This window comes from Microcaecilia unicolor, chromosome 7 (assembly GCF_901765095.1).
Source record: "Microcaecilia unicolor chromosome 7, aMicUni1.1, whole genome shotgun sequence".
NCBI lineage: Eukaryota > Metazoa > Chordata > Amphibia > Gymnophiona > Siphonopidae > Microcaecilia > Microcaecilia unicolor.
Genome location: NC_044037.1, coordinates 153,102,073 through 153,118,220, shown reverse-complemented (window position 1 = coordinate 153,118,220; position 16,148 = coordinate 153,102,073). Strand labels below are relative to the sequence as shown.

The window sequence follows — 16,148 nt, the reverse complement described above, 5'->3', positions numbered from 1 at the left end:
GTCTTTGGCTTAGTATAATACATCAAACCACACATTACATTACATTTTATTACATTACATTATACTAGACTTAAACCCTGCTAATACCATGAATAGTTCAAAGTGGGTTACATATTAAGCAAGAGTGAACCAAATGTTCAGATGTTGCATATCAAATCAGTTAATAAGTATAGTAAAGATAAGGAAACATTAACAAAAAACCAATTTCTATACATTAAAATACTTCTGAAATTAAAAAAAAAAAAGACAAGTGATTTCGAGGGGCATTTTCGAAAGAAACGTCCAAGTTGCGATTTGGACATCTTTGCAAAATGTCGAAATCCAGGGGCGGGGAAACCCGTATTTTTGAAAAAAGATGGACGTCCATCTTTCGTTTCGAAAATACCGTGAGAGACGTCCAAATCCTTAAATTTGGATGTTCCTAGATTTGGATATCCTTGGATCTGGACGTTTCTGACTTTCGGCGATTTTCGAAACCAAAGACGTCCATGTCAAAAACGTCCAAATTCAAGAAAATTTGGATGTTGGAGGAACCAGCATTTGTAGTGCACTGGTCCCCCTGACATGCCAGGACACCAACCAGGCACCCTAGGAGGCACTGCAGTGGATTTCATAAATTGCTTCCAGGTACATAGCTCCCTTACCTTGTGTGCTGAGCCCCCCAAAACCCACTACCCACAAATGTACATCACTACCATAGCCCTTACTGGTGAAGGGGGGCACCTAGATGTGGGTACAGTGGAGTTGTGGTGGGTTTTGGAGAGCTCGCTGTTTCCTCCACAAATGTAACAGGTAGGGGGAATATGGGCCTGGGTTTGCCTGTCTGAAGTGCACTGCAGTACCCACTAAAACTGCTCCTGGGTCCTTCATGCGCCGTCATGGACCTGAATATAACATCTGAGGCTAGCATAGAGGCCGGCACGAAATATTTTTAAAGATGTTTTTTGACAGTGGGAAGGGGTTAGTGACCACTGGGGGAGTAACGGGAGGTCATCCCCAATTCTGTCCAGTGGCCATCTGGTCATTTCGGGCACCTTTTTGTGCCTTATTCGTAAAAAAAACACGTCCCGATGAAAACGTCCAAGTGTTCGTCAGGGACGTCCTTGCTTTTTTCGATTATGGCTCAAAGATGTCCAAGTGTTAGGCACGCCCAAGTCCCGCCTTCGCTACGCCTCCGACACGCTCCCTTGAAATTTGGATGTCCTTGCGATGGACTGCAGTTGGAGACATCCAAAATCGGATTTCAATTATACCGATTTGGACGTCTCTGTGAGAAGGACATCCATCTTCCGTTTTATGTTGAAAGATGGACATCCTTCTCTTTCGAAAATGAGCCTGTTTCTAAAATGTAGATAATTTCCTATCAACCTTAGTTCTAATGGTAAGGAATTCCAAAATAACACTGCCTCATAAGAAATAGAAGTAGACAGCAATCTCTTAAATGTAACATTACGCACCAACGGAAAGTGCAGTAAACACTGTTGTCTTAAACAGTCAGACTTACAACTGGTGGAAATATTAACCTGGTTGAAATAATAAGGGGACTCACCATGTAATATCCAAAATACAAGAATCCCAAGTTTAAACTGCACCCTGAGCTCCACCCTGAGCAAATATGATTAATAGAAATAAAACAAAATAAAACATGGAACAGAAAATAAGATGATACCTTTTTTATTGGACATAACAATACATTTCTTGATTAGCTTTCGAAGGCTGCCCTTCTTCGTCAGATCGGAAATAAGCAAAAGTTGGTGGATGACAGTATATATGAGTGAAACATCAAAGCATTTCAGTGACAGTCTATATGCATGGAGACAGGGGATGAGTAAAACATCAAAGCATTTCAGTGACAGTCTAACAGGATGGGAGTGGATAGGTGAGAGTCAGAGAGACAGGAGAGCAATACAATTTACAAAGCAATACAATTTTATGCTTTGTAATGGGCTAGAAAACCCAGATCTTTGTTAAGTCCTGTCTGTTGGGTGTCAAAATATTTACTCATTTTGACTTCAAAGGCCTTACGTTCCTGCCTCTTCGAATAGCGGTCATTTATCGTCCCCCTGATAAGTCCCTTTCATTCTTTCTCAGTGACTTTGACGCCTGGCTTGCCTTCTTCCATGATCCTTCCTCCCCCTCTCTCATCCTTGGTGACTTTAATATTCCTGCTAATGATCCTTCCAACTCTTATATTTCCAAGTTACTCGCTTTAACATCGTCCTTTAATCTCCAACTATGCTCCACCTCCCCCACTCATCAAAATAGTCACTGTCTTGATCTCATCTTCTCCTCCAACTGTTCACCTTCTAGTTTCCTTGCCTCTGATCATCCCTCCTCTTATCACCATCTTATAACTTTCACACTTAAATCTCCTCCCTCCCAGTCCCGTCCTATCCTATCTAATTTATCTAGGAATCTTCACGATATTGACCCTTCATCTCTATCCTCCCGTGTTTCAAACCTCCTCTCTACTGTGGCACCATCCACGTCTGTCAACGAGGCTGTTTCTTCTTACAACAATACTCTATCCTCTGCCTTAGACACTCTTGCACCTTTGATGACCCGCCCTGTAAGGCGTACAAAACCCCAACCTTGGCTGACTTCTAATATCCGCTACCTACGTTCCTGTACCCGCTCCGCCGAACGCCTCTGGCGGAAATCTCGGGCCCTTGCTGATTTCTTACACTTTAAGTTCATGCTGACCTCCTTCCAATCTGCTCTTTTACGTGCCAAACAGGATTATTATATCCAACTGACCAACTCTCTTGGCTCTAATCCTCGACTTCTCTTCACCACATTGAACTCTCTCCTCAAGGTGCCCCCTCCCCCAACTCCCCCTTCATTATCTCCTCAGACCCTTGCTGAATTCTTTCACAACAAGGTTCAAAAGATAAACCTTGCTTTCTCTACCTCACCAGCTCTCCCTCCACTAGTCCGTTCCCCTCTCTCTCCTTCCCCTCATTCCCTTTCCTCCTTTCCTGAAGTTACTATTGAGGAAACTACACTTCTCCTTTCTTCCTCAAAATGTACCACCTGTTCCTCTGATCCCATTCCCACCCACCTTCTTAATGCCATCTCTCCTACTCTTATTCCTTTTATCTGTCACATTCTCAACCTCTCACTTTCCACTGCGACTGTCCCTGCTGCCTTTAAACATGCTGTGGTCACACCTCTCCTTAAGAAGCCTTCACTCGACCCTACTTGTCCCTCTAATTACTGACCCATCTCCTTCCTTCCTTTTCTCTCCAAATTACTTGAGCGTGCTGTTCACCGCCGCTGCTTTGATTTTCTCTCCTCACATGCTATTCTTGACCCACTACAATCTGGTTTTCACCCTCTCCACTCAACCGAAACTGCGCTTACTAAAGTCTCCAATGACCTATTACTGGCTAAATCCAGAGGTCAATATTCCATCCTCATTCTTCTTGATCTTTCCGCTGCGTTTGACACTGTCGATCACAGCATACTTCTCGATACCCTGTCCTCACTTGGATTCCAGGGCTCTGTCCTTTCCTGGTTCTCTTCCTACCTCTCCCTCCGCACCTTTAGTGTTCACTCTGGTGGATTCTCTTCTACTTCTATCCCTCTGCCTGTCGGCGTACCTCAGGGTTCTGTTCTTGGTCCCCTCCTCTTTTCTATCTACACTTCTTCCCTTGGCTCATTAATCTCATCCCATGGCTTTTCCTACCATCTCTATGCTGATGACTCCCAAATCTACCTTTCTACCCCTGATATCTCACCTTGCATCCAAACCAAAGTTTCAGCGTGCTTGTCTGACATCGCTGTCTGGATGTCTCAACGCCACCTGAAATTAAATATGACCAAAACCGAGCTTCTCATTTCCCCCCCCAAACCCACCTCTCCACTCCCCCCGTTTTCTATTTCTGTTGATGGCTCTCTCATTCTCCCTGTCTCCCCAGCTCGAAACCTTGGGGTCATCTCTCTCCTTCTCTGCTCATATCCAGCAGATTGCCAAGACCTGTCGTTTCTTTCTTTACAACATCCGTAAAATCCGCCCCTTTCTTTCCGAGCACTCTACCAAAACCCTCATCCACACCCTTGTCACCTCTCGTTTAGACTACTGCAATCTGCTTCTTGCTGGCCTCCCACTTAGTCACCTCTCCCCTCTCCAGTCGGTTCAAAACTCTGCTGCCCGTCTCATCTTCCGCCAGGGTCGCTTTACTCATACTACCCCTCTCCTCAAGACCCTTCACTGGCTCCCTATCCGTTTTCGCATCCTGTTCAAACTTCTTCTACTAACCTATAAATGTATTCACTCTGCTGCTCCCCAGTATCTCTCCACACTCGTCCTTCCCTACACCCCTTCCCGTGCACTCCGCTCCATGGATAAATCCTTCTTATCCGTTCCCTTCTCCACTACTGCCAACTCCAGACTTCGCACCTTCTGTCTCGCTGCACCCTACGCCTGGAATAAACTTCCTGAGCCCCTACGTCTTGCCCCATCCTTGGCCACCTTTAAATCTAGACTGAAAGCCCACCTCTTTAACATTGCTTTTGACTCGTAACCACTTGTAACCACTCGCCTCCACCTATCCTCCTCTCTTCCTTCCCGTCCACATTAATTGATTTGATTTGCTTACTTTATTTATTTTTTTGTCTATTAGATTGTAAGCTCTTTGAGCAGGGACTGTCTTTCTTCTATGTTTGTGCAGTGCTGCGTATGCCTTGTAGCGCTATAGAAATGCTAAACAGTAGTAGTAGTATTGTTTTAAAGTTCCCTTTCAGGATCCTTACCATGAAATCACTAGTACAGTGTTCTGGTTTTGTAAAGTGCTGTCCCACAGGCATAACATCTTTGTTTGTACTGGCATTTTTCATATGATGTCTATGTAAATTAAAGCTCTTCTTTAGCATCTGACTTGTTTCTCCAATGTAGCAGCCTTCATCGCACTTTTTACACTGAATGATATATACCACATTGGAAGATGAACATGTGAAAGATTCCTTAATGTTGAATATTTTTCCTTTGTGAATGATCGTGGGGTCCTGTGAGATATTTTGGCATAGTTTGCAGCTGGATATATTGCAAGGATGTGTGCCATTCTTTTCTTTTTGAGTCTGTGTTGGAAGATTACTTCTAATTAGTTTATGTTTTAAATTGGGTGGCTGTCGGAAAGCCAGCACTGGTGGGAATGGGAATATCTCTTTCAGTAATTCATCCTCCTGGAGTAGAGGCTGCAGATCTCTTATGATTTTTCTTAATTTTTCCAGCTCTGGGTTGTATGTCACTATAAGGGGGATTTTGTCTGTGGCTTTTTTTTCTTTGTATTGTAGCAGATTTTCCCTGGGTGTTTTGAGGGACGAGGCAATATTCTTGGAGATTATTTTAGGATTGTAGTTTTTCTGTTTGAAGGATGCAGTCAGGGTTTCGAGGTGTCTGTCTCTGTCCCCTGGGTCAGAGCAGATGCGGTGGTATCTTGTGGCTTGGCTGTAAATAATGGATATTTTTGTATGTGAAGGGTGGAAGCTGGAGTTGTGGAGGTAGCTAAATTTGTCTGTGGGTTTCTTGTATATGGATGTTTGTATATAGCCATCGTTGATTGAGACTGTGGTGTCCAAAAAATTGACTTTTTCTGGGGAGTAGTCAATTTTGAATCTGATTGTAGGATGGTATGTATTGAAGGAATTGTAAAATTGTTTTAGAGATTCTTCCCCCCCAGTCCAAATCATAAAAATGTCATCGATGTACCGGTAGTATTTTAGGGGTTTGGTCTGGTATGTATTCAGAAATGTCTCTTCCAGCTCAGCCATAAGGAGGTTGGCATATTGGGGTGCTGTCCTAGTGCCCATCGCAGTGCCAATTATTTGTAGATAGATATCACTATTAAAGCAGAAATAGTTGTGAGTTAAAATAAATTTGTTTAGTTTTGTAATGGTTTCTGGTGAGTATGATGGTCCAGTGTGGATGTTTTTAGGAATTTCTCACATGCAGCTATGCCATCTGCATGGGGAATGTTGCTGTATAGTGATTCTACATCCATCGTGACCAGAAGGGTGCTTGGTGGTAATTGCTTGATTTTTTTCAATTTATTCAGAAAGTCTGTGGTGTCTTGTATGAAGCTGTTTGGTTTGTGCACGAGAGGTTTCAAAATTCCCTCTATGTCCAGATATTTCCTCCATGAGCATGCCAATACCCGATATGATTGGTCTGCCAGGGTTTCCAGGTTTGTGGATTTTGGGTAGCATGTAGAATGTGCCCACAGCAGGCTGGTTTGGTATCAGTTTCTTCAGATGTGGCTGTACTTGTTTAGGAAATGTTCTGATCAGGTCTTTCAGCTGTTTTGTACAATCCTGTGTGGGATCCTCACTTAGTTTCCTGTAGTATGTATTGTCTAAGAGCTGTCTGTGCCCTTCTTCAATGTATTTTTTTGTGTCCATAATTACCACTGAGCCACCTTTGTCTGTGGGTTTGATGGTGATGTGTTGGTTAGTTTGCAGAGTTCTTATGGCCGCTCTCTCTGGTGGAGTAAGATTATGTTGGAAAGCTGTGATTTTACTCTATGCCTGAAGCTTTCTATGTAGTTGTCCAGTTTGTAGTTTTGTCCATCCTGTGGGGTGAAATAAGTGTTCTTTTGTTTAAAACTGTATTCCAGTATGTTGGGGGGTCCCTTTGTTGTGGAAATGTGCCTTCAGGTGCATTTTTCTAAAGAATTCTTCCAGATCTGAGTATAATTGGATTTCGTCCAGCTTGCTGGATGGGCATAATGAAACTCCTTTGGAGAGTACAGAGACTTCATGCAGTGATGATTGATGGTTCGAGAGGTTTATTATCCCCATCTGATCTGACTGCTTCTCCAAAGGTGTGATCAGTGTTTCTTGGTTTGTTTGGGCTCTGATTTTCACATGCCTCAGATGTATATCCAAGTGTCTCCAAGGTGTCTGGGGATGTTGGTTTTGCAGAGCTGTTTCTGTTCCAGGATAAGCTGTTTTTCTCAGTAATTCTGTACGAGAGAAGGCAGCTTTATTTCTTTTTTTGCGGATAGCGATGTATTGTTTTTTCCTTGGATGTTATGCAGGTCCTCCTTAAGTTGGCTCATACAGTGTGGATGTAGTTCCTCCATGTTCCTCATGATTTCATCCCTTTGAGTTTGTATTATTTTCTTCTTCTTGTAGATTTGATGTATAAGTTCATTTCTTAGTTTCTGACTAGTGCGTCTGCAGAGTTTCTCTGCATAGTCAGAATTGTAAGTAGTAGCCAAAGGATTTTTGATCCTCAGTCCTTTAGGAATGATGTCATTCTTCTTGTAGATTGTCAGAAAGTAAAGATGACTGTTCACTTTTGTTTCTTTTTCCATAAGTTTGTTAATTTGCTTTTTCATGCGGCTGTATGCGGTATCTTCCATCTTGAGTAGAGAGGTGTGGTAGCTGTGTTAGTCCACTTTTAAAGGTAATCAATAGAAATAAAACAAAATAAAACATGGAAAATAAAATAAGATGATGCCTTTTTTATTGGACATAACTTTACATTTCTTGATTAGCTTTCGAAGGTTGCCCTTCTTCGTCAGATCGGACATAAGCAAACGTTGGTGGATGACAGTATATATGAGTGAAACGTCAAAGCATTTCAGTGATAGTCTATATGCATGGAGACAGGGAATGAGTAAAACATTTCCTAAACAAGTACAGCCACATCTGAAGAAACTGATACCAAACCAGCCTGCTGTGGGCACACTCTACATGCTACCCAAAATCCACAAACCTGGAAACCCTGGCAGACCAATCATATCGGGTATTGGCACGCTCACGGAGGAAATATCTGGACATAGAGGGAATTCTGAAACCTCTTGTGCACAAAACAAACAGCTTCAAACAAGACACCACAGACTTTCTGAATAAATTGAAAAATATCAAGCAATTACCACCAAGCACCCTTCTGGTCATGATGGATGTAGAATCACTATACAGCAACATTCCCTATGCAGATGGCATTGCTGCATGTGAGAAATTCCTAAAACCATCCACACTGGACCATCAATATTCACCAGAAACCATTACAAAACTAATCAAATTTATTTTAACTCACAACTATTTCCGCTTTAACAATGATATCTATCTACAAATAATGGGCACTGCGATGGGCACTAGGACAGCACCCCAATATGCCAACCTCTTTATGGCTGAGCTGGAAGAGACATTTCTGAATACATACCAGACCAAACCCCTAAAATACTACCAGTACATCGATGACATTTTTATGAGTTGGACTGGGGGGGGGGGGGGGGGGAAGAAACTCTGAAACAATTTTACAATTCCTTCAATACATACCATTCTACAATCAGATTCAAAATTGACTACTTCCCAGAAAAAGTCAATTTTTTGGACACCACAGTCTCAATCAGCGATGGCTATATTGTGACAAGGCTACTGCCAGGGTGGCCAGGATGAAGCATTCAGACCCTGAAATACAAGTACCAGAAGCCATTGCAAGAAGAGAGGCAGAGAGTAGTCTGGAGACAAGAGAATGGATTCCCAGCTCCAGCAGAGGGAGCCAGGGGGATAGCCAGGTTGAGCCTATAATTTCATCACCCACTAGGGGGAGGCAGAAGGAAGAAGCTCAGTTCCCTTGGATACGCAATCAATATACCATGCGGCCCAGCTGGAATAGAGAGGAGCCCATGGAGGGGGAAGAAGATGACTGGATGGATTATATGGAAGGAGGGGTAGATCAGGAGGGATGGGGAATCCAAGGAGGGGGGAGAAGCCTCTATGGAATGGGAAAGTTCCAAGGCAGGGATGGCCTGCTCCTGAGGGTTTGGAAGGGTGTTGGAGGTGAGAGAAACCTGCTTTATTGTAAGCCTGATGTCTTTGGAAACCTGCTTTATTGCAAGCCTGATGTATTTGGAAACCTGCTTTATTGAAAGCCTGATGTATTTGGAACCTTGCTTCATTTATCTGCTTTATTGAAAGCCTGACTTATTTGGAAGCTTGCTTTATTCACCTGCTTTATTGGAAACCTGCTTTATTTACCTGCTTTACTGGAAACCTATGTGGTTGGAACCTGTTTGTTAGGGGATAACCTATGTACTGAAGGTGGTGACAGCTGTTATTAGCTTGATAATAAAAATCATTTAACCTAGCCACTGTCTGCAGTTGTGGTGAGATCTGGAAAATGGCTGGTAGACGGCTCCATCTTGCTGGGAAGCAGTGGACCCTTTTCACAATGGCACTATCCCAGATGGGATCTGAAGCTTGATTGACAGAGACGAGTTGTGGGAGACAGGCCCTTGGTTCCCTTTATTAAGGCGCAGACCAGCAGGCACCTCAGGTAAGCTATACCTAGGGAGGCCAAGGCTGGATAAGGAGACGGTTAAGGGAGGGGGAACTAAAGGGTAGAGAACCCAGGCAGATTCTTAAAGGGGACCTGCTGGAAGAAAAAAAAAAAGGTAGCGCACTTGGATTTGTTTCTTTTGCTTTACAGGGGCTTATCCATTGCCAATGATGGAGCAAAAGGAGTTATTGCACTGGATTTTTTTTTTTTTATGTTACATTTGTACCCCGTTGCTTTCCCACTCATGGCAGGCTCAATGTGGCTTACATGGGGCAATGGAGGGTTAAGTGCATAGGCGCCCCGTATAAGAGGCTTGGGGAGGCTAAGCCTCCCCAGCCCAATCGTGGACTTCCCTTGGCTGCTCTTTAAAAGAGATGGCGCCTAAGCGCCAAAATGCTGCAGTGACCGGCGGTGTCTGCCTCCTCCCCCCTCCCGCGCGAGTCTTGCACCTCCACACACCCCCTCCCAATCTCACTCACCCATCCATTCGCCTGGCGTGGTCACTCCGTCTCCGGTCAGCCTGAGGCGTTCTCCCTCTGATGCCGGCGATGCACATAGCCAGCCTGATTCTGCTGCCTGCGTCGGAACCTCTCTTTCTCAGACGCATCCCGCCTCCTCGAATTCAACTTCCTGTCGTACGCAGAGGCGGGACGCGTCTGAGAGAGAGAGGGTCCGACGCAGGCAGCAGAATCAGGCTGGCTATGTGCATCGCCGCCTCAGCCTTTAATAACAAGGGGCGGATAGAGGGAGAGAAGAGTCGCTGCAAGCTCAGAGCTGGAGGACAGTAGAAGCGAGATCGAGGGACATGCTGTGCTGCCATGGAGAAAGGTGGAAAGGGAGATTAACTGGGCATGTGGGCAAGGAGGAAAGTGGAAATGGGAGATCAGAGTGAGATTCTGGATACAGAGGAAGGTGGGAGGAAAGATTGGGAAAAAGGAAGAAGAAAATGGAGATTATGGGACATGCTGGGCATGGAGAAATGTGAGAAAGGAAATGGGGGGTTCATGCTGGGCATGGAGGAGGGTAGAAAAAGGGTGATTAGGGTGACATGCTGGGCACAGAGGAGTGAAGGTGGGAGGAAAGATCAGGGGGTGGTGCTGGAGAGGGGAAGGTGGAAAGAGAAATCAGGGAGATGCTGGCATTGCTGGTTAGGAAGGAAGGTGGAAGAGAAAACCAGGAAGAGATGCTGGGCAAGAAGGAAGGGGGAAGAGAAAACCAGGAAAAGATGCTGGGCAAGAAGGAAGGGAAGAAAGGAGAGATGCTTGGCATCAATGGAAAGGAAAGAGGAGAGAGGGGAGATGTTAGAAATGGGTGGGGAAAGAGATGCAGAGCTAGATAGAAGCAATAAAAAGAGGGAGCTGGAAGACTGGAGGATGAGAAAGAGGGATAAAGTTTGAGAGGCAAAAAATGTATTGGGGGAAGATGAGCATGAAAAAAAAATCAATATCTGAGTGGAAGAAATTGAGAAAATATAACATGGCAAATGAACAGGAGGCCCTGGACAGTGATCTAAGGGATACACAGAGAGAATGAGACTACTATGCTTAGAAAAATAGCATTACCAGGCATAAAGGTAGAAAAATAATTTTATTTTCCATTTATTGATTGAAATTTGTCAGCTTTGGGAATTAAAATCTGCTATCTGTATATTTTGCTCTGTACATAAGGAAGGTTGTTGGACATGGGTGGATGGAGGGGAGAGGAGGGTTGCTGCACATGGATGGAGGGGAGGGAAGAGTGAGGAAGGAGATGAGATGAGGGAAAAGGAAGAGGAAGAAAATAGGCAGAAGTTGGATCCACTGGACAGTCAAGTCTGCGCAGGACCCAGCTTTTACTTACGGATGTAGGGCAAGAAATGAAGAAGAAAGGCGGAAAGTGAAGAAATAAATGCAAAGGAAGCCCTGGAAACGGAGTTAAGAGGACAGATAGCAGCAGAATTGGATACTGGGCCAGCATGATCAGAAAAACAAAGTCACCAGACAACAAAGGTAGAAAAGATCATTTTATTTTAATTATAGTGTTTGAAATATGTCCACTTTCAGAATTAGGTGCTCAACATTAAAAGTTTATATTTATTTACTTATTTATGGCATTTTATCCCACATTAAACATGAATTAGGGTGTTTTGTGGCTCTACACGTATCATGATATTATGATTTTTTTTTATTTTTTTATTTTATTTATTACTTATATCCCACATTTTCCCACTCATGCAGGCGCAATGTGGCTCACAGAGAATTAAATAAGAGTACAAACTTAATAGCTTAGTCAAGCATAAAGAAGTAGGTTGAAGGGAAGAAACTAACAACGTGAACTAGGTAGGGTAAGGGACAAGGGATACTTTAATCAACATGGCAAGTTGAGTGGTAAGTCTTAGCAAAGAGGAATGTCTTTAACAACTTCTTAAAAAGGGCATGATCCTCTTGAGTTTTAAGGTGACGAGGTAATGTGTTCCAGTATTTGGGACTCCAATAACAGAAGGACGAGGCGAAGATTTTCTTATACTTAACTCCCTTACAATTCGGAAAATGGAGGTGGAGATAGGACCGAGCAGCAGGGTTGGCATTTCTAGGCGGAAGGTCGATCAAGGGGAGCATGTAATCCGGGGAGGCCCCATAAATGATTTTATGTGTTAGGGAGCAGATCTTAAAAGCGATGCGCTCCTGTACTGGCAGCCAATGAAGTTTAAATCGCAGGGGTTCAGCATGTGCAAAACGCCTTTCTTTAAGGATGAGCCGCGCCGCAGTGTTCTGAGCCGTTTGGAACGTTTTCAATAAGGAGGCCTGGCAACCCACATAAATACCACTACAATAATCCAGGTGGGATAGGACAAGCCAGTGGACAAGGGTACGGAACAGGTCTCTGGGAAGGAGATATCTGATGCGCCGAAGTCTCCACATGGCCTGGAACATTTTTTTGGAGACTAATTGTACGTGGTCAGCCAGCTGGAGATGTGAATCCAGATGCACTCCTAAAAGTCTCAGGCTTTTGGTAATCGGGAGGGTAGAGCCCAGAACTGGAAGCATTGTGTCGGATACATGAGAGTGCATGGACGATAGGATGAGACAATGAGTTTTTTCCCTGTTTAGCCTGAAGCGGAACACCCTGGCCCAATGTTCTAAAGTGGAGAAACAGGCATCTATGAGGTTGGTAACTTCTGATACTGTGGATTGAAAAGGGATGTAGACTGTAATATCGTCCGCATAGATGAAAGGGTTGAGGTCCAGATTTGCAAGTGCTGTGGCTAAAGGCATCATCATAATATTGATCCCTTGTTTCATATTGTTGACGGTCTGCATTTTCCATATGGGTGGTATATTAGGTTCTGCCCAGTGTAATATTTATGGTACAGTAAGGTTCTGAGTGTGTTTTTGCACAAAGTTGTGCATAGTGTTTTGCAGTTGAGCGATTGTGGTTAGTATATGCTTTGAGCAACCACTTTATTCTTTGACATATGATACATAGCTAATATCTAAATTTAATAAAAGGTATTGTGACTTTTTTTTATTTATTTTTTTTCTGTGTGTTATCAGACAATTATGGATTTAAGCTCCACCCCTGACCCCGCCCCCTTTAGCCTCCCCAAACAGTTTGGCCACCGACCACCTATGGTTAAGTGACTTGCCCAGAGTCACAAGGAGCTGCTTGTGCTTGAAGTGGGAATCAAACTCAGTTCCTCAGGACCAAAGTCCACCACCCTAACCACTAGACCACTCAGCACAGTTCCAGAAACAGCAAGAGGACTCACAACAAGCCCTGCACCAGGTGGTAGAAGCTAACAGGGAGCAACAAGGACCCTTATTAAAAGCCCTCCAGGTGCAGATGCAAGCAATGGAAGATTTATTATTATTATTATTATTTATTGCATTTGTATCCCACATTTTCCCACCTATTTGCAGGCTCAATGTGGCTTACAGAGTATGATAATGACATAATCATTTCATTTCAAGATAACAGGTATAGTTCTTAGTGTTTGAAGATTAGGTAAGGGAGGGTCAACAGAATCACTTCATGATAATGGGAACAATTATTAAAGTTTGAAGGTTAGGTGAGGGAAGATAGAGAAAGGTGTTAGGTAGAATAGAGGAGAGCTGTATTAATTGTGTGGATTGTTGAGGTAGTTTGTAGGTTATGTGTTTTCTTTATATGCCTTTTGGAAGAGATGTGTCTTCAGAGATATGCGGAAGTTTGTTATATCGTCAGTAGCTTTTAGGTCTGTAGTAGAGAGTTGCACGGGGACAGAAATCCTACCCATCCCCGCCCGTCCCTGCTGGAATCTTACCCGTCCCCACCCATCCCCGCTGGAATCTTACCCGTACCCACCCATCCCCGCAAAACTTTAAACCATCCCAACCCGTCCCCACCCGTCCCCGCAAGAATTTAACCCATCCCCACCCATCCCCGTAAGAATTTAATAGTACATAAAAGAAAGTTCCAGTCAGCTCCCTTTCTGGATTTGAGCCACAGCACTGTAGGCAAGGACGGACCGGAAGTTGGAACTTGGAACACTCTGGTGCGCACATGTAAGATTTGTCTCTGATTCACTGGGATTGTGTGCTGAGAGGCCGCCACATGCACGCGCCAGTAGGTCAGGTGACATCTGATTCTCGTGCCTGTGTCAGAGCTGAGGTCTGTGCACCAGCCTGGGAGCAAAGAGGATTAATAGTAACAAAGTAAGTGACAGCAAATAGACCTGAACGGTCCATCCACTCTGCCCAATAGTCACACTCATGATCAATTCATCATTAAATCAACGAGTGTGATATTATATACTTGATTATGGTCTTTCTTTCGTGTTTCTGGAACAAAGACCACAGGAGTCTATCTGGCCCCATCCTTATGTTCCAACTGCTGGAGTTGCCATCGAAGCCCACTCCAGCCTATTCATGTTCTCATTTGTGGGACACAGACCGTAAAAGTCTGTCCAGCACTGTCCTCATGTTCCAGCTACTGAAGTTGCTGTCTAAGCCCTTTCCAGCCCATCCTACACCAGATTGCCATGTATGAGACACAGAACATACAAGTCTGCCAGGTATCAGCTCTAGTTCATCACAGCCAGAGTCGCCATCTAAGCGTCACTTGACATATCCACACACATGCAGCCATTTAAGGTTAGCTTTTATATAACTTCCATTTTCTAATTAGAGATCCTCTGTGTTCATCCCAGGCCTTTTTGAATTCCGTCATCATTTGTGACTCTACCACCTCCTTAATGGAAGACTTTCCACATTTATGCTGTTAAAGCAAGGAAGAAGAGGAGGAGGAGACAGCACTCAAATAAATTGGTATTCGGTAGATGAGAGGCTGGTGCAGGTGCAGCTTACACTTCCACGGGAAGCCCACAGAACTGGTTCCATCCCCGCGGGAACCCCGCAGGAACTGCCTCCGTCCCCGCGGGAACCCCGCAGAACTGCTTCCATCCCCACGGGAACCCCGCAGGAACTGCCTCCGTCCCCGCGGGAATCCCGCGGGGACGGAAGCCGTGCAGCTCTCTAGTCTGTAGGTAGAGCGTTCCATAGCTGCTTGCTCAAGTAGGAGAAGGTAGTGGTATGTAGCAGCTTGTATTTTAGTCCTTTACAGCTGGGGAAGTGCAGATTGAGAAATCTGCGGGATGATCTTACAGTGTATCTGGGAGGCAAGTCCATGAGGTTTAGCAAGTAGATTGGGGCGTCTGCGTGAATGATTTTGTGTACAATCGTGCAAATCTTGAATGCAATGCGTTCTTTGAGTGGGAGCCAATGAAGTTTCTCTCTTAGGGGTTTTGCACTTTCATAGTTATGTTTTCCAAATATGAGTCTAGCGGCGAGCGTATAGTGCATTACAGTAGTCCAGGTGACTTATTACCATTGACTGTATCAAGGTGCGGAAGATCTATCTCGGGAAGAAAGGTTTTACTCTTTTGAGTATCCACATGGAGTGGAACATCTTCTTCGTTGTGTTCTTCACATGGGTATCGAGTGTGAGGTTTCTGTCGAATGTCACTCCAAGAATTTTTAGGTTTTGTGCGAGGGGAAGAGAACAGTATGGTGTGGTTATTTTGGAGTAGTTGTTTTTGTTGTGTTGTGAGGTTAGTACAAGACATTGTATTTTCTCTGCATTGAGTTTCAGTTTGAACGCATCCGCCCAGGAGTGCATAGTTTGGAAGCTTTGGTTGATTTCGTTGGTGATTTCATTTAGATCATATTTGAATGGGATGTAGATCGTGACATTGTCTGCATATATATAGGGATTGAGGTTTTGGTTGGCTAGAAGTTTGGCTAGCGGTATCATCATTAGGTTGAAGAGAGTTGGTGATAAGGGGGATCCTTGGGGAACTCCGCATTCAGGTGTCCATGGGGGTGACATGTCCTCATTGGTTGTAACTTGGTATGATCTTGTGGTCAGGAATCCTTTGAACCATTTGAGAACTGTGCCTCCTACTCCGAAGTATTCTAGTATATGTAGTAGTATTTCATGGTTAACCATGTCGAAGGCGCTGGACATGTCGAATTGTAGGAGGAGTATGTTGTTTCCGGTTGCAATTGCTTGTTTAAATGAGTTCATTGCAGATACTAGTACCGTTTCGGTGCTGTGATTTAGCCGGAATCCTGATTGAGATTCGTGCAGAATTGAGTGTTTAGTTAGGTAGTCAGAGAGTTGTTTGGTCACTATGCCCTCCATGAGTTTAGTTACGAGTGGAATAGATGCTACTGGGTGATAATTGGTTAGATCCATCGTGCTTTTCTTAGCCTCTTTTGGTAGTGGAGTGAGTAAGATGTTTCCTTTTTCCGTGGGAAAGAGACCGTTTTGAAGCCTGTGGTTAATGTGCTTCATGAGGTCTTTTTTTAATTGTTTTGGGGCGGATCTTATTAGGCTATTG

General features: G+C 44.1%; 1 protein-coding gene across 1 annotated transcript in view; it reads right to left on the bottom strand.

Moving 5' to 3' along the window:
* Positions 1 to 16,148, bottom strand: part of IQCA1 (IQ motif containing with AAA domain 1) — an 827,164-nt gene that overhangs the window by 155,253 nt on the left and 655,763 nt on the right. The window lies entirely within an intron of this gene.